The sequence below is a fragment of the Lagopus muta genome, chromosome 8 (genome assembly GCF_023343835.1).
Source record: "Lagopus muta isolate bLagMut1 chromosome 8, bLagMut1 primary, whole genome shotgun sequence".
Classification (NCBI taxonomy): Eukaryota; Metazoa; Chordata; class Aves; order Galliformes; family Phasianidae; genus Lagopus; species Lagopus muta.
The window spans coordinates 22,491,305-22,515,968 of record NC_064440.1 but is presented as its reverse complement, the minus strand read 5'-3'; the positions used below and the strand labels follow the sequence as shown (position 1 = coordinate 22,515,968).

The 24,664-nt window shown below is 40.5% G+C and overlaps 1 protein-coding gene and 1 long non-coding RNA gene across 3 annotated transcripts in view; both read right to left on the bottom strand.

Moving 5' to 3' along the window:
* UBE2E3 (ubiquitin conjugating enzyme E2 E3) overlaps positions 1–24,664 on the bottom strand; it is a 54,679-nt gene that overhangs the window by 6,271 nt on the left and 23,744 nt on the right. The gene's annotated exons all lie outside the window — the stretch shown is intronic.
* On the bottom strand, positions 1,976–23,440 carry LOC125697140 (uncharacterized). Its single transcript, XR_007378692.1, has 3 exons — positions 22,878–23,440; positions 22,659–22,683; positions 1,976–21,757 (listed from the first exon to the last, which is right to left on the bottom strand). It is a non-coding gene; the product is annotated as an uncharacterized LOC125697140 (long non-coding RNA).

The following is a 24,664-nucleotide window of genomic DNA, read 5'->3' as shown; positions in this document are numbered from 1 at the left end:
TTTGATGGAACTGCAGCTATTTTCCTGTTGCCAGAATGAAAATAGGTAACAACAACTGTGCTGGCCTCCAGAGTACAGCTAAGAAAGGAAGATTAAAAGTGCTGTCAAAATGAAATTTGGGTCCAAAATCACAGATCTTACCTTTCTATTTGCAATACATGCACAGAAGTGGAAGAAAAACTGTACATATGTTTTAGGAGAAAGGGAAATCCAGAGGCAAGGAGAGGCATGTTCAATGACACAGTGAACCATTTGTCCCCTCAGTCACTCCAAGAGATAATTCCATGCGTGCTCTCTATAAAGCAATTAGTGTATGAACTGAAAATATTGGGGGCAATAATGATGATATTTAAAACCCACACAGGCCACTGAAATGTTTTAATTAATTCTTGACATTCATCAAGCTTATAGCTAATTAGTATTATGCTTGGAAACCAAGTTTCTATGGAGCAATTCAATCTGGGCATTAGATGTCCTAATGGCTGTTTTATAGTTTAATGCAGAGGTTAGTGTTCTTGCCTCGTGTGTCAGATACCTTTCTTTCATACACCTCTAATGGCTGGATGCAGTTCAATCAGATTAATGAAATAGCTGAATTAAATTAGTGACATATTTCAGCCCAATGAATCAGTCACAATTAAGTGTGGCTACAGCACCCGGACTGGTGCCCAACTATCTGGTAATCACTCATCGAGTCAGAACAAGGGCATCTATCAGTTAATAGCCAGAAGCTAAGTGCAATAACTCTCTGCCTGTTACTCTGCTGTCCTCTCCTATGCTGTGGTTAGCAACATATAAATGGACCAGGCTATAACATGAGAAGGGGGATTCTTATCGTTGTAAGAAGAAGAAAACACCTTGTTCAGCTTGCTGTTGAGAAAACATCGCTGCAGTGTCAAAAGTAATACAAAGCTGTAACAATAAATGCACTCAGATAAAGAAGAAAATTGTTAAATGGAACGATTTCATTACAATTGATAGAGGTTTGTGAAATTTCTACTTCATTACAACTGACAGAGGTTTGTGAAATTTCTGCTTAACTGCTGAAGAAGTATCTCACTTCCAGTGGTGTAAAATATCGGTGGGCTTTGTTAACAACCCCTGAACTCCAGCTATTACGATATTACTGGTGTGAGAGACAAGATTAGAGAGCTGAGACATCACTTGGCTTTACCAGTAGTATGTTTCCACTCAGACCACATCCAGCCACAGGTTGTTTTGCATTTTGTATACGTACCAAGATAATCTCTTTTGGAAGCAAACAAAACAGCACTTGTTTCTCTCAGAACCTGAGGCTCCACAGAATACATCAGAGCTACTCAGAGCAGCTCAGCCTTTGCAGCCATTTTTACCCAGCCAGGATGGCAAGGTTACACTGACCTGATGGACTGTGGAGCAGAGCAGAAGGGATGCCCCAGTTGCGCACCCTCTGCCACAGAACCACTGAGCTGCTGCCTTGGCTTTTCCCCCATGGGAAGCTGCATGGAGGGAACCTCCACACCTTGGTGCAAGCCCACTCATCTGTTTCCATGGAGGACAGCTGAAGACCAGGACTAGAAGCTGGGAATGAGGAAGCATCACCCTGCTGATAATTTTCTCTTCTAGTCTGCCCTTGAAAATATCAAAACTTGGTGGAGATCTGATGATTATTCAGAAGGCATGGCTACACCACACACAGTTCATTGCTACCAGCCTGCTACCCTCCTGAATTAGCTGCAGGACATCACAAATACTGTAAAGCCACCATCAGTACATCAGTATATTCTTCATAAAAGAAGCTTGAGTAATTTTTTAAAAAATCTCAGACAAAATAATGCAGCAAATGAAATGAGAAAATATGCTTTACAAAATTAAGGGCTCTTACTTAATACATAAAAGCTGCATTGATTTTTTTTTTTTTTAAATAAAGTAGATAAATTGACAGAATAAAGTTAACCAGCTATATCTGCTTCCCAAGCAAATATTCATTGCATATATTCATTGCATACTTCATTGAGGGATCTATACCTGATCAACTTAAGACAGAGGATTTATAACAGTGCTCCATCCAAGCTAGTCAGCTGAACAGATTTAATTTACAAGTGTGACTTCAGATGGTGAATTTGAGAAGATGTGAGGTTAAACTCTAGGACCCTATGGGGTGACACCAGATCCTTTAAACCTAACACTACTGAACCCTGGCTCTCAGGTTTCATGTTGATGAAGAATGGCTTTTCCAGCACAGTGCTGTGAACATTCAGATGGATGCAGCAGCATTAACACCAGCAAGTAGTCTGTGAGACTCCCAGCATGGTGGTTACAGAAATGAGAATTCTGTATTTGCTACAGTTCACGTTATGAAAGTGCATTAAAGCTGCCCATATGGAACCAGCTGCAGGGTGAGAAACTAGGACAAGAAATTTGCAATCTGCACAATGCTAGCAGCATGCTGCTCTCTAAATGCTGCACTCACTAGATACGCTTTGACTGTCAACAGCACTCTTCTAAAACACAGTGCTCCAAATATGGTGATAGAACTTCATAGTGCTGAGGCTGTGATAATTACAAAGAAAAAGGATGAAGGAAAATGTAAGTTAACTGGATTTCATGTTGACTCCACATCATGCTTTATTATGAGAAACAATTTGGGTCTGTAGGACCCATATCCAGGATGTTACTGTGTGAAGCCTGGAGAGCACAAATCCCATACTAGTTATATTTTAAAGAAAGGAATGGAAATATGTCCCTTTGTCGTTGCTCAGATTATTTTCCTGCTTTGCTATTTTTAACATTTTGAAGAAAATGTATCCTTTATCTTTTTTCTTAATCTTCTCAAGTTTGGAGATTCTCCTCTATATTACTAGTTACAATTCACAGCAAATGAAACGAACATTAATGAAATGAACATTAATTAAAAGGCATACTTTTGTGGCTTCCAGTACTGTGACCATTAGAAATTAACGTTAAAGATGGACAGCAATTTCCATTTACCTTATTTCTCAGCACCTAATTTCCATGGCTTCAAGTAATCCAGAGGATTACTTGTGTTCAGCATTCATATCATCAGTGCCAGAGCCTGAGAACTTATACTTACAGCATCTGAACAATACACCCTCTAAGCACAGAAAGTGTACTCTTTTCATTAGCAACAGCCCCAAGTGTAGCAATGATTTTTTGATGGTAGCATTTTGCTGTGGTAGGACACAAGTGGGTTGTCTATGGCATTACATCAAATTCACATTGAAAATGCTTTTTGATAAAGTACTCAATATTACAAGATTTCTGGGTTATGTACAATTTCTTACAAAGAAAAGGTTTCAGTCCATTGTGTTATTTATATAGCTATAACTGTTATTATTTTATCTGCCACTGAATTATCTGTTATATCTGCCAGCTGAAAAAGGTTATTTACTGCTTCTAGCAGATCCATAGAGACTCTTTGTAACTTAAGCTATATGGAACCGAGTTCACTGTACAAACCTTTGCTTCTGTCATTTCCTTAAAAGAGTATCATGCCCTTAAGACTGAAGTCTAGAAATTACTGCTAAAAAAGTGCCTATTTTTAACTTAGGGATCCCCTGCTAATTTTGCTGATTGTGAAATAGGACTTGTGCCTGAGGCCATGGTTCGATGCAGCAGTAAATCCAACTTTAGAGCTCTTACAACCAGATCAAAAGCAGCATGGTTACTCAAAGGAAAGACTGATACACTGTAAACCAACTTTGCCAATCCAAAATGTCAATGGATCAGCTCTGTAACACCAGGCTTCATGCTTATTCAGGTATCAATTGTCCTCCTGCAGGCAGCATAAAAGGGCATAATAAATTTCAGATTGCATGGTCTGGGTTAGAAATGTAATCATGTGGTTATGCTTGTTTCAGGACAGATTGGAGAATCTCCACAAGGAGAATCTGACAGAGTACACACTGGCTATTAATTACCCTAATGAGAAAGGAGCCAAAATGATGATTTTTGAAGATTTTAGACAGTGAAAACCTCCAGCACTAAACTTCCTATTAGTAGGAGAATACACAGTGCTGATACTAAAGAAAGCTGGCTAACAAACCACTTGATAATTCCATTACAGCTGTAATATGGTGATACCCCAAGTAATGTGTTTTGGAAGGCAGATAGTTTTTCTACTACCAAAAGCCCCATTAAATTAGTTCATTGCTACAATAGCTCAATATTAATTTCCTATTTGTATTCCTGACGGTTCCTAGTACCTTTCTTGATGCTCTTAGAAATCTACTCAGGTTCTCTCCATTTTCCAGAACAAACACAGTCACTTTTACAAGTCAAGTTCCGTAATTTTTGTTTAAAAAAATAACTATCCCCAGAATGTAATTTGATAAACTACAACATAAATACTGGATTTAAACCAAGTAACAAAACGTATCAGATTGTTTCTGTCAGTGCTCTTGAGAGAGGAGTTGTAAATAACCATCTATTATTCAGGCAGTATATAGAAAGTTTATCAAATATGAGTTGTTTTTGAAAAACAGAAATCACAGGGCTTACTGGAATGAAGAAAATTCATGCTGAATATTAGGTTTATTTTAAATACCTTGAAGTCTGTACAGAACTCTTTCATACAAATGCACCACAGCTCTTATCTATGCTCTCTATCAAACACAGAGGACAGTCAGCAAAGGAAATATTCTCTGCTATTTCAACATATGTTGAAGACATACATGCTTCCAAATGTAATTCTATTATTCCTTTTAAATACTTCCTTCATTCATTTGTACATCAAAGACTGCACAGTTTAATGAAACATATGTTCATATGTTCATAACAAACTAGTCCTAATTTAGGATAAATTAAAAGCTCCCTGTCACCACAACTGAGACAGCAGTAGCACTAGTATGCTGCCTTCTTGTTATGGGTACAAACCTGTTTGTGCTAAGGTCTTTGCCAAAGAAATTTGTCTACACGCATACAGTTTAGAATTTCCCTCCGCTCAAAGTTTCATGCTGATGAACCTGTATTTAGCAAACATGGCAAATTTTGCTTGTCTTTCATGACACAGGATGCTTCTCAACTAACAAAACAAAACTTATCTGCGATACGTGCGTATTTTTTCTTTAATGTGTCGCAGCCTCCATCTATAATGATGCTAGCAATCCATACTTATAGAAACACACAGTACCTGGGGAATGGTACACTCATCATTTCAGATGTCTGCCCATGATGGAATTGATTAATTCCATCATTCAATGCAAAAATTTTCAAGTCAAGAAGTTAAGTGACATTGAGACATCTAGTTCAGGATTACTACCAATATTTTCAGTGACACTTCTAATGTCATGAAAAAAAAAATCCATTATTCCCACATTATTCCCAGCATCCTTTGCACACTTCAGACTGCTGCTTCAGACTGATGAACAGTTAAAACAATCAATTTCACGGAAGGATCTAATTGATCTTAAAATACAACTAGCTTTAAATATGTAGTCAACTTACAAAGATTTATGCCCAGAAAATAACAACTGGAAGTTCTCAACAGACTAAGCCTGCAAGTCAATTAAAGCTGTCAAAAATGAAGTCCCCTGCTTCCTACCCAAAATACCGTTTTATTAAGCTATTAGAAACACTGATCAATATATTAAAATGCTTTCTTTTTAAGAAATATATATTTGGCCAAAAAATCCCAAGAATTCTATGTATAAACAGTGTTTTCCAATGGAGAAAGCACATTAGTTTATTAGAAAATCATCACAGTCCAACAATTCAAGTCTAAAGGCAAACTTGACGATTAAACTATTGAATGGTGTTAGTGTCATGGCAAAACTTTCTTCTAATATCACAAAGTGAGAAAATACCTTTTAGTGAACATGATTTATTAAAAATCAGCTTTCATCTTCATCAACAAAGTTATAGCTTGCCCACACACAGAGGGAAGAGAGGGCAAACTGCCTACATTGAAAAGCATTAATACCGAGTAAGAAGCATCCACTTAGGGATTTAATGACCTTTTAACACATTAATATTAGTTTTATGCTTTTAGATGTTTCTTACTGCCTTCCTGAATGCTGCTCGATAGTCATGCTCTTAAATAGCAAGCACTGAACATTCTCCCTCAAAAGAAGCCTGTATTGCCATCACTGAAGTCAGTTCACAGTGCAGTCTTTCTAACCATCCAGAACACACATGCTTCCAAATGTAATTCTATTATTCCTTTTAAATACTTCCTCCATTCATTTGTACATCAAAGACTGCACAGTTTAACGAAACAGAAAAAGTAATGCTGGTGCTCCCTGCGTAGGATAGCTAACTTGAAATCGCAGAAGTCTGGTGGAAACCTTTGTAACTAGGAAAAGGCTGTATTTCTCAAAAATAAAACTGACCCTTCCCAGTTCGTACACAAAGACATTTCCCATTTCCACCTATTCCTCAGTGTAACTCAATCTTTATAGAAGTAAAATCAGCGTAAGTCATTAGTTTGGTAGTATTTTTTTTGTGGTGGAAAGCTCAGTTTTACAGCACAACTCTCAATGGCTGATTAAAGCAAGCAGTTGTGTCTTCCACCTCTTCTAAATCCACATCCAACTCGGATACTTCAGCTGAGAAGCAAAATGTGGTGAACTGCACCCAAAGCTTGACCTTCTCCACATCCCTCAGGAACAGCAGTGTCACAGTTCTGCAGTGCTGCCTAAAGTCCTACACTGAATCCTACCAATCCACATCTAGCGTATAGTCTCTGTCCTGAGACAGAATGGAGCTTTCCTTTCCAGATCTCAGTCACTACACAATTATTTAGTTTCTCAACTGAGGAAAACGGAAGATTAAACAGCACTACAATATCACGATACATCCTTCTGCTTCTTCTTGATGCTTGCTCACCTGCTGGTACTGTCAGAGGACTGACTTAGCAGGCCCTCCCCAGATCCTCCTGATGCGTGGACTGTCATTCTGGAGATGGAAACCCACAGAGGGGATCCCAAACTTCCTGCAACTGCTACAGGAAAAGGAAGCTTTCCTCACCTGACCCAGAAAAACACAGCCATACAAATGTCTCCTGTGGCACATAACATAAAATATGCTTGAAATCAAATCTAATTATGTCCAGAAGTTGCAATTCCACTGCTACAGGCAACTAACTGGATGGGAAAAAGAGCAGGAAAGGTGATGACAGAAGTGCTGAAGCCTGGCAAACACACCTGTAATATGTTTACATACTGGTTTAATCATAAAAATAACTTTGTTGTTTACTTTACATGTGCTGCTTGGATGGATATGGTTTACAAAGTCTCTCAAATGATTTTAAGCATCTAACAGAGCCCACGTCCACATGGTCAGCTCCCAGCTCCACTGCCCATTTCATTTCAAAGACACCAGTATGACTGACTCCTGAAAGTTCTCCAAAACCAGCATGCAGACCTTGCTACCAAGAAGAGTGAACAGTTCAAACAACAGCAAGTTGTTTGAACTGTTTCTGTTTGTAGTTGAACATGTTTCTGTTTGTAGTTCAGACTTCCGAAATGAGCAAGGCAGGAGCCTGGAGCTGGAGCTGGAGAGGGCTGTAACTGCACTGAGAAGTGGGAGCTGGCAGAGGCTAAATGAGCACCTTTAAGCACGTTGCTGAGACTCACAGCTTCCAGACTACCTCCCTGTTTCCTGAAGTCTATTACCATCAAACGCAGATGCAGAATCGTCATGTCAAGTCAGATTCTGTGCTTCATGAAGTCTAGGCTGAGGGCAGCTTCTTAGCTTTTAAACTCTCATTTTTTGGGAGGCTAATGTTCTCTACTAGAAGAAATGCCCTCAAACCTGAGGCGAGACACTGAACAAGAGCCTAAAGCAGAAGATACAGATGCTCTGCTCTTAGAAGTGTCCTTTGTCACTTCGATATCTTTTTTAAAAATGTTCTTCCTTTCAAAAAACACAAAATGGAGCGTTTGTATGCTGTCAAAGCATCAATACATTTTGAAGCAAACTTTGTGCTTAATGTGGGCAGATCAGCAGTGCTTGAAAAGCAAGTACTCTGTTTCTCCATTAAAGACAAATAGCATGTGTGTCAGGCAGGCTCCTCAGCAGTCAGGCTGCTCTTATGGTCAATGCTGTAGGGATATAGTCTCTGAAAGATCTTCGTAAGTGCAGAGAAATAGAGCTGCTATCACTTCCACTTACTCAGCATACTCCTGTAGGCAACACAAGCTTTAGCTCATGTCAAAGAGGATGGCTCCTTGTAGGACATGGCTGTGATTGCTTCTTGACTAGCCACTTTGTTTCACTGTTTCACAAAATTTTCAGTACTAAGAATTAAGTAATTATGGTTCACATTCTTTCACAACTTTCACAGCCCTATACTCTCTCTTTTTACACAAGCAGAGGCACAACATCCGCCCTTTGCCTATTTCCCATTCTGTTCCTTGTGTGTTTGGCACACACAACTCAGAGTGGCCAAAGCTGTGTGCAGGTGATCAGGCAGGTGATCTCCAGGTGCTAGAACACGAGCCCAAAGCCATACCTGTCACCAGCCAGCCAGAGCAACTGAGGGAGTTTCAGACTCAAAGCAGTTGAAAAAAGGAACTTGCTTTGTATATAACAGAATGAAAGACAACTAGACTACTGAAACAGCACTTAGTATAGACAGAAGTGTAATGTGTAATAAAAGCATTTAAAACCCATGTGAATAGCAGTTTAAACTCAAAAAGCATAGCAATTCAATGAGACAGAGATAGCACCATGATATACAGAAATCAATTTCTGATAAGAAAGCTTATTTACTCTACTGAAAGGATACTACATCAACGTACGAAAGTAATAATCAGACCAGAAAGAAAACTGAATAACCATCTAAGTGAAACACATCTCACTCAGTAAAATCTGTTTATTGAAAAAAAAATAAATAGCTTTATTCCAAGTGTAGCCATTCCCCCCCAACAGTGTTAATTTAATGAGTTGCGTCTCCCGATGAGCATTTACACATCTCCTCTAAGGCATCCGACAGCCACAAGGATGAGCTGAGAAATCAGTAACCCACTCAGAGCTTTGCCAGAGAGCTTGAATCACTGGTACACACAGTCAAAGGTATGTAAAAGGATGGAATGAAGTGGGACCCAAATCTTTTTGATCAGAAATGCCATTCGAAAGAAATGTAACTTCTCTCCTGGTGCCCAGATTCAGGCTGACCAAGGCAGCCTTTAAGATCACAGCAGCACTGAGATGTAGCAACTGAGGACTTGGGCAAGGCAAAAGCACATAAACAGCACCAACCTCTGTGTGGGAGAGCTAAACCCATCTTTTCCATGGATATGGTTCCAGCACCAGTTGTACTGCATTCAGGAATTGCAGCCACAGCCACACAGAGCACACAGTAGCTGTCAGCTCAACAATAAAGGCTCACACTGCCTACCTTTGTTTATTTGAGACCAAAACCACAATTTATTGGTAGAAGGAATAAAATTAACTACTATCCTTGCAAAATTAATTAGATCATAAACAAACATAATCTCTTCTAACATATCCTAATACTATATATTGATATATGTTCATGTATTAATTTATAAGCCTACTTCTGAAGTATTTTCAGTCACTCACATAATTTAGTGAATATTATGTGCACATTTGCTTACATCTGCAATCCAGGAAAAATAACATTATTTCTGTCAACTCATCTCAATAAACCTCTTTTTTCCTGAAAATGCCTGATTTTAAGATTTAAAGTGCACCATTTCTAGGAAAATTATCTTCAGACAGATTTAGCAGATTCAGATCTGAGAGCATATAAATTTTTTAACGAGCAGTTAGCCTGCTGGAACTGATTCCTGATGTGTAGATGATTAAATGTTTACAAACAAACAAACAAGCAAATACATTATTTCGCATTTTTACTGCAGTTTTTACTGTAAGTCAAGATCAATATTCTGTTTTGCAGACAGAAAAATAGAGATGAAAGGGTAACGACTTGCTGAAAGTGATTGTGAGGAGCAGAGCACAGAAGCACAGTCTCCAGAGGCTCTGAGGGTAACATGCTCCAGGTCTCTGCGGTGCCCTTTCAGTGCTTCAACATCCCTACTCCAGAATTTCAGAAACCACATAAACACAGCTTATCCTATAATCACGGTGTGGTAAGGTCCTCCCAAAAGATAATTTATAAAATGAATTCAAAACAGAAAATCTTCTTTCTTGTTTAAATCCTCCTTAGTGGATTTTAAAAACTAGTGCTGGTAAGTAACAGCAGTAGTAGTAATAGAAATAATAACGATGAGAAGCTCAAGCTGAACATCACCAATCCTTGGGGCCGGGCAGTGGCTGCAGGCTGCTCTGGGTCAGCCAGGCAGACTGGCTCAGTTGGGAAAATCTCCTTGATAACTTGCTTCCCTTCCCCACATACTAAGCCAAGTGCAGAGGGGGACAATCATAAAAAAGGAAAGATAGCGAGGTTTTTTTGTTGTTTTTTTTTCTTCATAGGAGGTAGTTTTCCAAAAGGTTACCCTGAGGCTTCAGTAGTGCACTGATAATCCGTGAACACAAAGACCTGGCTTTGCAGGGTCACATTTCATCTCCTTCCTGCTCCCCTCCCCTTCCAGCAGCAGCAGTAACTTTCACAGGGCAAAGCTCCATAGGAGCTGGAAACTAATTACCAGATGTCTTGTAAATCTTTCCAATCTGCACAACTTCATCCACTCCACAATGCTTAACATCAGCTCTTCTGGAACCTTTTCATCCTTATTTTTGTGTAACAAATTTTCAACAAGCTGGGAGTTCTTTGTTCTCTCCTAATAAAACCTAAAATGTTAACAGTTCAGCATGAAACTAATGAATTAAACACACTTTTATGGAGATCTGAGCAGTACAGGCCTATCCAGATTTATGTGAAAATTTATTCATTCTGGAAATAGAACTGGGCTGTTTCTTTAAAATAACTTCAGAACGACAAAAATAATACAAACAATGGTTGTAAATTATTTACATGGTTTGCCAAACATATGGTCACTAAAATGTTACAGTTACTGAGGATAACTTCAGTGCAAATCTTACAAGGGGCTGAAAAGAAAAATGGACCAAATCAGATGCTTTCTTTGATGTAATTGTGGTTGGTAGCCAAATAGTGACAAGGTGAAACCTTCCAAGGCCCAAGAACTGCTCCAGCTTACATCTAACACCATTCCATCCATTAAGACTGACACTGTATTAAGACTGTGCACTGCTGTCTCCCTGGATGTGTCCTATGCCCACAGCTATGAGGAACTGGTGACACATGGCTTTTCGTGAACTCTATAGGAGGATTGTCCCCTTTAACATCAAAGTCACCTTATTGAAACTTCTTTGGCCAAAAGAAGCAAAGCAACAACCTTCACCTAGGAAAAAAAAAAACATCCAAACTGCTGGATTGCAAAGGCACTGGAAAGATTTTGTCATGACTAAAAGTGGAACTTCATTTTGCACAAATTCTATCCTTGTAGATGCTGCAGATCTGGCTATGTGAAAATAAATATCCCTTTCAATAATCACTATTACATTTATTTAGATGCATTGGATAAAAAGGCTAACGCAGAGTGTACTTCTTGCAAAATGAAAATGGTCCATTCTAAATAGCATCTTTCCCCCCAGAATACTAACTAAAGTTGCAAAAATACAGAAGCATTCAGGAAATACCAACTTTTCAGGACTGTCACAATAGAAGGAACAGCTATACCCCAAACCAAGCGACTCTTCACTCACCATCTTCATTTCAGCTGCTGTTTCTAGCAAACACTTGTACTTGCTATAAAACTCTTGCTAAAAAGAAAAGTATAAAGCATAGAGCTAGTGAAAGAAGAAACATACTGGAAATTCCCTGGCCCTTGGAAAAGTTGTGATAGTGAATGGGTTTTGTATAATTCTAAGCCTTTGCTTCTTTTTGTTGTTGTTTTTAATAACAAAGATTAAGATTGCATTTAGCTAAACAAATAATTTGTGTAATGAAAAACAAAACAAACACCAAAAAGAACAACCAAAAGAACTCGCATATTGGTTGAATTCATCTTTAAATGTTCACCATTCATCTGTAAGGCGGGCTTTGCTACCATAAACCACATGAACATGCAAAGCCCAGCAGTAGCTCAAGAACAGGACTGTGCAGCAGAAGTATTACAAGTAAGGAGTGCTTTGGTTATACTCAAGAAATCACACGGTTAAATGGCAAAACCTTTCTGAGGCTCCACAACAGCTTCCTTTTCACTAAGTTCACCCCTTTCAACACTAAAACACACACAAAAATAAACACAAACTCCACCTACAAAATAAATAAATAAATAAATAAATAAAATCAACCAAGCGAGAGGAAACATGCAGAATGACAGAGGGTAAAGGAAAGAAATATGTGAAAGGAGAATGACATTATGCTTTTTCTTCCTTCCTTCCTTCCTTCTCCACCCTTTTGTAGGGAAAAGAGAAAGAACAAAAACTTTGACAATTAAGAAGTTAATAAATCTTGCTTCCAGGCATACTGAGAATTTCCATCTTAAACAAAGAAGGAGAAAAGCAGATCCCAAAATACAGCTACAGAACTGATTTTTTGACAGAAAGCCCACAGGGAAACATTTCTGCAATTACAGCTGCCCACTCACACCCATGTAATGTACTTGGACATGTTCCACCCTCGTGACAGCCCTGGTGTCTTCTTTCCCTGCTCCCTCCACACTCTCTGCTGGTTCTTCTTTGCTGCTGGGCACCTTACCTCTGACTGCCTGCTCTGAGCAGTCCCTTCCTCACACCGTACACAGCACACAGCTCTGCACTGAAATATCCGTGACTTAAATGAAGGAACATCAGCCACTTGCCCTCTGTGAGTACAGAGCGGAGATTTTCTTTTCCCCTCTAAACTGTTCTCAAACTTCATTGCTCCATGTATTTCACTTCTTTTGCTGGATCTAAAACCAGACTGCCAGTGACGAGGCACTGCTGACATCTGCCTTGCTGCTCAGCTGATGAAGTGCCCAAACAGAAAAAGCTCCATGAGTACATCAGCTCACCAACAATACACAATTCCAGGCAGCTTTTGAGACAGGCACAGTTTCTGCATAAATCAATGTCGTACATGAAACCAGTTATGATATGAAGCCAAGATTCACATCCAGCTCATCAGAGAAGTGACCAGTTGCTGCTAAGGAGAATCTTTGTATTTATTTCTCTTCAGAACAACCATATGCTTAATTACATTATTTTGACCTTTGCAGGAGGAGGGAAAATCTATTTTAAAACCTCATTTCCATTTTATCAAATATTTTCTTGGGAAGCCCAGGTGCCCCTAAGACACCTGCAGCACAAACCCAGGTCTCTGGAAGCCATCGCACTGCCCATCAGTGCCTAACACTGCTCAGTGTGCAATACCCCTGCCCTGCTCAGCCTTCTGTCTGCAACCTCCAGTGTCCCTGAACAGATCTACTAGTACACACAAGTGAGACCAATGCCATTACTGATGGATAGTAAATTACCACCACCACAGAGTTAAAATCACACAGCACCACACACAACAGCTCTGCTAGTTTCAATATGATAACATGCAAAACTCACTGAGAGAAGACCTGAACCTTCTACTGCACATTCCTACCACATTACATTCCTCATGCCTCAAGAGGAAAGGAAGAAAGTGGTCTTATTCATTACAAAGAATTCAGTGTAACAACAAGAAGAGTTCTCCCTTTTGTAGATGTAGAATCACATTTCTGAACTATAAAAATGTGATGACCTGGAGGCTTAACATGGGTACACCATATGTGAGCCAAAAACAATGCAGCAGCAATGTTTTTATTCCAGACTAAAAGCAATAAACATATTTTAGGAAGGGAAGTATTGCAAAATCTGGCACTACTCTGTTGCTGAGAATCAATGCTGAAGTGATGAGACTAGTATATCCTATATGACTTTTTCCATACACTTCACTTGTATTTAGTGGAATAGTTGCTGTTTTCAGTTCTTAAGAGCCAACTCTAAGTCTTGTCTGTCCAAAACCAACAGTTATTTACATCATCTTTTTCCAAGCCCATTAGCTATCCATTATATCCTGACTGCTATAAAAACTTAAGAGTTCTTCAAGTATTAACAAATTTCAGACTATGGCACTTTTATGAGTGGTTTGGTGAAAAGCTGCTTCTCCTAACATGCTCCAGAGCAGCCAGTCTAGAACACTTGAAGGTGTCTCTGAAACACTTCAGAGCAGAATGTTTCCTATTAAGGCTCAGCCCCAGAGAGCCCTCCAGCATCCAGCACAATCTCATTAACTACTGGCTCACCTGGCTTATGAAAATAGCATCAGCCCACTCTTAGCAACAGGCACTGCACCACTGATGTTGTAAAGATGGTGATTTATTATCTGTAGTGTAGTGCACCATGAGGATATATCTTGATGATAGCTCCTAGCGTTTTTCTTTCTTTTTTCTAAAGTATTATATACTTTATATATTACTCTGCAGACTGGCATTTCTGTGCTATGTGGATCAGCTCAGTGGGTAAGCCAAGCCTTCCTACAAACAAGAATTCCATTGCTCACTTCAAAATCAACAACACAGTCATAAACTCAGTTATACTGTAGCTACAAATTCTGACCTGCAGTCTGATGAAGAGATAATTTTGTTGAGTGCAGAAAAGAGAGAATTTGCCATGCTATGAAGAGTGGGTGCCACGGAGATGCACCACAGGAACTCAAGCACGCTCCTCAGGCTGCTGGCATGGAGCAGAGAAGAGACATCCCTCAAATACTTGGACCTTAAAAATCTCTAATACTCTAAAGATCAAGTACTACCTCAAAGCCACCTAAAGCCAGGAGGCAATTTTGCTGCCTCTCAGTAAAGCACAGCCTAATAAGCAGGGTTAGAGGTTGCCTGCTTCAGTTTCTGAATGGCCTCCAGGCATAGCTCATCACCAAGTCCAGTCAGAAGGCAAAGCAGGTACTGATAAGAGTTGCATCCAAACAAAGGTACCCTCAGTGTGCCAAGCACAAACTAAATATAATTGTCTGTTTGACAGCAGAAAGCAACTAAAAGAAAATATAATCCCAAATTTCAAATACAGATGCTGTCCAACTTTATCTACTCAGTGTTTGATTAATTTTGACAAGTCAGGTCCAAAAAAGTAATGTACTTCTATGGACTGTACATTTCTAGTCTCCTCACAGTAGAAGTTTTCAAGCTTTTCTGCACTTTTCCACTCCATTCTCATCCCTTTCAACCTCCTTCAGCAATGAAAGGTGAGCATCTCCTCCTAAAACCTCACCTGTTGGAGACTGCCCTGCACTGCTTCTACCTCTCTCCCTCCACCTGGACCAGCTGAAAACGTCCCCTCCAGTTTCCAATGTCTTCTTCCTCTGCTCTTGAACATGTCGCTACTTCTCCCTCAAACAATTACTCCTCTTGCACAGAAGACAATCTTACAATGAAGGCAGAATTCATTTTCCTTGAAAATGCAACAGATTAGGGGAAGAAAATACCTGTTTTAATGACAAATGACAGTTATCTGCTCCATATCTCATGAAAATATTCATCAAACAGAGCAAGATTAATGGCTGACTAGCTTTCTTCAACACTTTAATTACTCTCTTTAGACTGGAGAAGTTTTATCTATCAAACTTTTCTGCTCAGCATACTGTGATAATCACATAACAACCAAAAAAAACCAGAATATATTTTCTCACTGGATTTTGAGTATTTTGAAGGCAAAGTTCTTTGTGCACAGTACAACACTTCTTAATTAGTTTATGTATGTTGTGTAATAATATAGCTATAATCTATCCTGTTTTCGCTATAAGCAAAGTCTGAAGACAATGATAGACTGCCTCTATCTATTTACATCTTAATCTCAAACAAGCATACCAGTGCAAATCTGTTATCATTAACTGAAATACTTTGATCTGGCACTGAGCTTGTATGTCTGCTGTCAGCATTTATATCACCTTAGAGATCTTTCTTTATAATTCAGAAATATTACAATAGTGAAGAACAGAAACCAGAAGTAATAACGATAAAGACATATTAGAAAAGTTTGATTAAATATTCATGAGCTAGGAAATACTAAATCTGAAGTTATATGTCACAACCTTAATTCCAATCTTTCCCACGTGTTCCTAATATTATCTACATGGCTATATATTTTTATCTTAAATACATCTACACAATTTCAGAGATGTCACTTTTTAATAAGACAGGTATTTTGTACCTATAACCTACAGAGCAGACTGTCCTTAATGTCCTGCCAGTCAGAAATACCCAAATTTTAGCAATGACCTTGGCTCCTAGGCTGATCTGCGTTCACTGTTAACCTACAAAATGACCACTGGGAACACGGTTCCACTGCTTCAGGAAATAATGCATGATATGATTATTAATCTCATTTGTTAGCCACAAGCAAGCCCCATGCCACTTACGTTGTTAGCTGTGTGCCACAAGTCACAAGTCACGAGCCAATGCAGTAACATTAACTTGCCCATATAAACTGCATAAACAGGAACACTTTTATGTATTTTTTTTCCTATGACAGTTGAGGCATCTTGACTTTAATCACACTATTCAAGAGGGGCAGTGGGACAGTTTTGCCACATAGAACCACATGTGTTTAGGAGACTGTTCTCATGGATAGTTATCATGTAGTCAGAGGAATAAGCAGCTCCTTGCTTAGCTGCAATGAGTTGATGACACACATAATTCAGATCTCTATCAGCTTGACAGTGTCTGTGCTTTGCCCTACTCTGCAACTCTGAGGAGCTTTCAAACACCTCCTTCAGACTTCAACAGGTCCAGCGTGCACTGTGAAGATGCAACCAAAAACTCAACAACCAACCAGGAAGGCCTAAGCCCCTACAAATGAAAACCTCACATTGTATAGGCTTTCTTTATAACATGCTGAGAAATGTAAAAAATAAATGGTACTGATGCAGGGAGTCATTTGTTTATAACAAAAACTAAACTTGACTTTGTCAGCAAACTCAGTGCTGGAAAAGTAATTAGAATCCACTGAAGGTGCATGCAAAGGGTTAGAAAGAAAGAGAAATCTGGCTGTAAAAGGGCTCTGGCCGCTGCCTCATCTTCTGCAACAAAAGGGCCAACAGTGTGTCCTACACTGGAAGCGTTACTGATTTTAGATTGGAAATGCCTTTTTGAAAGAGAACACAGCTATCCTTGTTATGGCAGAAATCCTCAAACACAGCAACAAGCGAACACAGTAACAACCTCAAGAAACAACCTCTTTTGACTTCTTTTCTGTATACTGATGCTATGTTAACTTCTGAAGGCTACTTGCGACTATTGAGATTTCAACAAAATCACTCCACTGTTGAAAAACAAACTGAAACATGCTATCATACAGGGATTTGTTCAGTGCAGCCAAGGATACACTTGGCACTTCACACTTTTCTTTCATTTCACTGGGGCTCTTCCAGAACAAACACACATTCACAAAAATTTAAATAATCTGGAGCAGCTGGATGCAATCTTGATTCCCACTTAGGAGGGCAGTGTTCAAAAGCACATCCAAAAATGATTGAAAAGCAATATGTTCAGGTCCAAACCCAAAAGGGGAATTCACATTACTGCCGCTGAGCTGTCAGCAGTGGCTTGTGCAGGAGAAGAGGGGAGTGGAGCAGAGAAGAGAGGAGCACTGTTCTGTGGTTACAGACAGTCAGACAGTGGCTCCACTCTATTATCTGGGAAATGTGACAAGTGTCAGCAGCAAGGGGTCAACTAACATGAGCCTTAACGTGATAAATGAGATCACTGTAAAACAGTATTACCTTCTGTTCTTAAAGAGATATAGTTTATGTTCTGAAATAACTTCAGAAATATCCTGCAGCAAATGCATTACAGGAAGGTTTTCTATTCTCCCCTTCTCTGAAGATTGACTTTGACTTTACACACCGCAATAAAGCCCGACGGAAAAACACCTAACACATAACCCACAGGGAGTAATTCTGTAGAAGACTTTATCTGCATTCCAGCACAGGGAACTCACAAACTGTGTACAACAGTTCAACTTCTGCAAGAGGAAACCTCTGCTGCTGTCCTCACCCACTTCAGCACTGTCCTGCTCCCAGCAGTTCAGGGCAGCAGGAGCCAGAGAGCAGCTTCAGCTCTTGAGCTGGTGACAGCTTTCTGTTACTGGATAGATGCTCCACTTCAAATTTAATGGCAGAAGTGGAAAAATATAAAAACAGGGATTTAACCTGCAACTTTTCACCGGACATATGCGGGTTAGCAATCTCTTATACTGGGCAGTACACTTGGCTGATATAGGAAATATTAAGCTAGCATTTGTGATGCAAAGCACTGCTAACATATACAAGTGCAAGTCTCCCTGACTGAACTCTGTTCTCAGCACAGTCTGAGGCTGGACTTCTGTTACTGATCTTAGTGGAGGTGCTTTCTACCAACACACCACTGTATTACAGACATTGGGAATCTAACTTACTTATCTTAAAACTCAGAAAAGGCAGCAACTTGTGTTTTGATCTAAAACCACATACATAAAAATGTTTTAATGTATAGCTAATGAAGTAACATTAATAATTAATATTTAACAATTAGCAGTAATTAACATTAATAATGTACAGCTAAAAAAATTACTCTACCTAATGAATTAATAAACACTATAAAAAGAAGCAACAAATCTGAACATGAAACAGACCTCCAATAGTTTCAGTAAGAATTGATTTCTAGTTTCTTTGGATTTACTTTTTTTTTTTTTTTGAGAGAAAAATCTCTCTCCTTGAATCTCAACCATCTGTTATTGTAAGTCACAAAATCTCTTCATGTTAATTAATCGTTCTTTTGAGCAAGGGGAAAAAACACAGTCTTATTTGAGTCTTGTAAACAGGTTGCATCCACATATGCAGCCACTGTGTTACATACACACGACAGTCTCTGCAGCACTCACGCACGTTTCTCTACTAGTTAAATAATGTTTCCTGAAATAAACATAACTTTTCAGTTATCACAAGCTATAAAACAATTTAAGAGCCCTGAAAGAATCTTTTCATTAGTCTGAGGTGCTTAAGCGTTCCAATAGTGAAGCATCCTACATAAACCTTATGAAATGAGAGAAGTATAAATCCTACTCTTCCATTTCCTTAATGAGAATGCCTAATAAAAATGTAAACTAATTCTCATGGCTGCCACTACCTTGTCTACTGAATGAAATCTTTTTCACCCTTATATATTCATTTACCTTTAAAGCTGCAATATCGGTGTGCCTGAGATTACACATCCAACCTAAGAAACTGAAACTAGTTCCTTAACATCCCTCATCTCACTTTGTTTTGGCTTTTTTTTGTCTTGTCTGAGACCATACAGGACCACCTGCCCTGCCAGCAAACAGCCTACACAAGTCCCTACTTCACCATCAACACAGCAACCACAAACTCTTGGCTTGGCACTATTTGTTTATAAACATGTAAATATATGCTTTCAAACTCAAACTCAAAAAAAAAAAAAAAAAAAAAAAAAAAGTATTGAATAGGCTTAAGCCTATTATTTTTAAGCCTATTTTAAGCCTCTTTCTTTCTGTAAATGCCTTCTTGTCCTTCTATATCTGCATACAGAGGGCTCTTCTCACAGGTTGCTGTGGCCATCTGGGCAGCAGCTTGTGCTCCCTCCTGCTCTGCTTGCACAGTCCTCTCTCAGCCCTCCCCATACATCCCTGGGCTCTCTTGTGGGTAGAGAGATTTTCAGGCAGGCAAAATCTAATTGTCCAGCAGCAAGAGGAGGAGAGGGAAAATTTCAGTCATCGTCATGCTCAGCCTGCCAAAAATGCCAGAAAAACCTCTAAACAATGTGAAAAACCATCCAAAAAAGTCATTCCAAGAAAAGCCCTGGCTGCCTGCAGCTAAAAGCCAGGGGTTATAAAAGGGATCCCAGAAAGACTGGGATGCTGCAGAAAAGTTGTCTGGAGAGTGAGGCAGGGAAGGAACCAGAGCAAGGGAGGCTCTGGCAGTGACAGTCAGACACAAGTCCCTCCTGTCCACACCAGGCCTTTGCTGCCAGCAGTGGGATCACGAGATGCTCTCCAAGGCCAACAGGCACCAGATGGAAGCTGCCAGAGAGAATGCGTAGAAGTTTGGAGACAACAGCCAGAGTGAAGCTCCCTGTGCCCACTGCAGAAAGCTGCCTGCCCTGCCCTTCTGCTGGAGACTACAGCTCTCGGGGTACTGGCAGGTGAAACAGGGTGCTTGGGCCCCAGCAAGCTCAGGACACTCCCAGGAGATGCAGCTGGACAAACGTGTCTTTTGGGCACTGAGTGTCTTCCCTCGTACTGCCCCACATTTGCCAAATCACAGCCTTGGAGTCAATTGGCGAGCACTCACACTGGTGTCTGTTCTTACACACTCACTGCTAAGGAGAAGTACTTGCCCTGCAAACAGCAACCTTGCTTCTCTCACCGCTCAATGCCAGCCTCGGCCAGGGAGCAGAGACACTTAGGAGTGGAAAACCTGCAAATGGCCCGATGGAGAGAAAGTGGAAAATGACCACCACCACTCATTTGTGGGTTTGGACTTTCTGATGAATAACAGATAGAATAAAGGAACTGGATGTGTTTAGAACATGTAATATAAGCAGGCCTGGTGGCATGCTGATGCTTTCCAGCCTCTAAAGAGAAGATAACAGCTGTCTCTCTGCTTCAGCTGGAGTATCCCCAGTTGATTCATGAAGCATCTCAAAAAACAGCACAGAGCTTCACCCCCAGAAGTGGGGGGACGCACATGGACGAGCCTCTCTTGCAAGCCTTGTTTAACAGCTTTACACAAAAAATGTCCCATTGAACTGCTGTCTCCTCAAAAATCCTGCTTTCTGCCAGCAAGCTCCAGTCTGATCTTTTGCTTTTTCTATTGCTTTGCTTTCATGCAAAAGGATCATTTTTCTTTCCATTTCATACTGCAGTTTTCCTGGGGCACTGAAAGAAAAAAGGCAGGGGAAGAGCATCTCCTGAGAAATACATTGTGCCAATCTCCTGTCTCCTTCTCCACAAAAGCACTAACAGGAGTGGATAGAGCTGCTTTCCCACCGCATGCTGACCTGTCTTGGCTGTGCCGCTCTCTCTGGATCTCTTGAGATTCAGTGACACTTCTGCATTGCAGCCCTCTAGATGAAGTGATGTTTGTTGGCTTTTCATTACAGTATTTGCTCCTCTGTGAAATTCTACCTTCTGATGGTTCCTGCAGCTCAATGGTCCTGCAGCAGCAGGGGCTGCCAGCCGCACTCAGCCTCCTGCTCTTCTAACTGCTGGGAGCCATAGACTGATGCTTCAGGCAGCAGATCCCAAGGGAAGCAGAGCAGAACTCCACACTGCTCTGCCATGCCACAAACCTTGTCTGAGCTTTGTAAATATGCCCAGTATTTCATGCAAGACCTCACAGTTTGCTGTAGTTCCATCCTTGAGAGCTGAAGCAATTCTCAGCTACTGGGCTCTGGCACTTAACGTGGCTTTTTTTCCACATGCACAGCACAGATAATAAGTGTTATTTCAGCTATTTTTATCTGAAACAACAAAAGTGGGATGAAATCAACAGCAATTTCATAAAAATGTGTTATGGATGCTGAGGACAAGCCTGACTCAAGCAAAGCAGAGAAATTCCTGTGCTAGGCACCAGGTAAGATGTTGGATACATTTTAGATGAGCTCCTGGAATGGTGACATTACTCCATGAAGCTTGGTTCTGCATAGAGGAAGATGACTTCTGCAAGGATGTCAGCCACTTGTACAACCAATCCACACTTTCTTCTCACAACCAGTACAAAGCACAGGGGGCAAAACAGATAATCGAAGTCTCACTATGAATATGCAGCCATCTCCTATTCAAACCAGAGCTGCCAAAGAATAAAATAAATGAGGAGAATCAGCAGTGGCAGTTGCTATGGGCTTGAGCTACTCTTGCAATAGAGGAGAGCTCAGACAGACACTGACTCCAGACCTGACATTTTATTTCACCACCCACCCATGCAGACTGCAACCCCAAAGCCTTTGCAGCAACTGTTCCTCCCCAGTTTAGGTTGCTGCTTGTTTATGTGCACAGCTAATAGATGCAACAGATGCAAATCAGACAGCCCAGAGGCAGAAAGTCTGAGATCTATGAGTGCGTCCTCTGGCTTACATGTGCATTTCTGCCAAATGTGAAAATTGCATCCACGTCACACTTTCTTCACCTTAGATAGAAACCACTGGAACTGTATGGAACCACTACACTGTATGGAAGGTATGCTTGACTGACCAAGATGTTTAAGACCCTCTGCAAAAGGTTAATACTATGTCCGTAAGCAGGACAACAGCCTGAGCTCCATTTCCCAATTATGTCTGACCCGGGCGTTATCAAGACATATCATTCACCTTTTTCCACCAAGCAGCAAAACCACGAGTTACAGCCGGCAAAATGCAAACTGTCCCTCTGAATGTGTTTGCATTGGGATTAGGACACCAGAAACCCCTGGCAAGCATTTCCAGGCACTAGCAGAGCATCACTAACAACTGCTTAAAAAGAAAAAAAAAAAGAAAAGAAGAAGAGGAAGAAGGCATTTGCAGTGTTGAGGAGGCCTGTACAAGTAGACAGGGAAAGTGAACAAGAGCCCAGCTATCTCTCACCCCTCTTACTGACTGGGTAGCACTGGGGGCTGCCCACCCTTCTCCCACATCTGAGCCCACAGGCACTTCTATTCTCAATGCTACGCCCTTCAGCACTTACTGATGACAAAAGAAGGTGCAGTTTACACTTACTTTTACAGCTCCATTAAAAGGTGACCTGCAAATAAAAAAAAATCAAGCACATTTAGTACGATGTGCTGAATGCCCCCAAATAAAGAGGGTTAGATGAGCATTCAGCCCTCAAGTAAAAATTAGGAGGAAAAACTGGCACCGATTGAGCACTCTGATTCCCATTTCATTCTCAATTGCTGGCTTTAGATTTCTGCCTCTTGCTGCTTCCAGAAAGCATACCGGGATGGAGCCACCGCTCCGCAGAGCTCTCCAGCAGCCTTGCTCTCCCCCAGACTTCTTTGCCATTACTACTGTGAGATGTCACCTAAACCTCCAGAAATACATTGCAGCGGTGCTCAGGAAGTTGTGCAAGTAAGGTCTGGTAGTCAGCCTCAACCTCTGAAGTAAACAGTACTTTGATGTTTCAAAAGTCTCCAAGCTGCTCAAGCAAATCAGCAACATTATCCTACAACTGAAGCTCCACTATAAACATTTTAATACACCATTTTGTAAATACAGGTGTTAGAACAACCAGGCTCATGGATGCTTTCTACATTTAAATGTGAAATTTCTGACAAAATGTGAAGAACTATTATTTACCTAAAAAACGAAGCTAGCAAGTTATAGCTAATAACAGCTATTTTTAACATTTTATTAACATTCCAGCTAATAACAATTCTTCACTTTTTAGTAGACTAGTGAAGGCAGTTGCAAATGAGTTAAAAAATAATTAAAAACCATTCTAGTTTTAAGGATTTAAGATCAATTTAAATTTAAATTAAGTGCCGGTGATCAAAGAAGGAAGGGAGTAGGTGATGCCAAATTTTCACTTACATTTTAGAAGAGGCGGATGACGAAGCTGCACAGAAAGCGCTGCACAAAAGCTGCTTGAGTTTATCCTTTCCCCTTGCTGTCTTCCCTGAACAAACCCACGTACTTGATGGCTCTGTCCTAACCAGGCAGCTGGCATTACAGCCAAGCTCCCTCTTGCCTTGCCTGGGAAAAAGCTGCACGAGAGCCAGCCGAGGCAGAGCCATGCCCATCCATGGCACAGTGCTGCCATGCCAGCACCGCAGCCAAGCACAACTGACCACTGACACAGCTCAGGAAACCAGCTGGAAAAATACCACGTGGTGGCCGGCACACATGATCGACAGAAAAAGAACAACCAAACAGAACTCCTTCATTGACTTCACATTGCTCATAATAACAGCAGATCTCATACTCGAGAAAAACATCTTCCACTGAGCTTTGCAGGAAGTAACACTGGCACGGCTTGTTGTCTGAGCTAACCCCATCCCTGCAGCCCTTCTGCTAACATCTCAGCTCACAGAAGGAAGAAAAGCATGTGCGTAGAAAAGCATGTGTGACTGTGCGGTACCGGGTCCTGCCGAGCCGCGGTCCCTAAACCAGTGACCTCAACACGGGTCCGAGTGAAGCAAGGGAGGGAGCAGAGATACGGCAGGAGCTGCAGCAGACTGCAGGAGCTCTACGTGCAGAAATAACACTCACATGAGGCAGTCTCTCCTGAGCAATTACAGGTGGGATTTAGAAAGGAAGAAAGCAAAGACAAGCGCGCTGAAAGATCTAAATATTTTTGAATTACTCTGTCGATGTACATTAACGTTGGCTATTTTCACAGTAACACCCGGCTGTTAGTCTACTAAGCACCGCCATCTAGTGATGGGAATTCGAAAAAACCGTGCCCTGTGCTTTATTTGAAAGGCTCATTCTTGCACAAGGAAATTCAAGCCTCGATTTCAAGAAGTGTAAAATTTTCGGTACCTGAAAGCATTTTCAAATCTACTGTTTCAATTCAGCAGAAAGGTCTGCACCATTTTATTTACCCTGGAGTAATTTGTGGAACTTCCAGCATCAAGAGCGAGCTGGGTACTCATATCAGAACTTAAACATGCATATCACATAGGCTTGAAAAGATACAGGGATACAGAACAAAGCCCTGCAAGTTACCTTCCAGTTTAAGGGAACAGCTAAGATACTGTTTGCACAATAAAATGATTTACCTA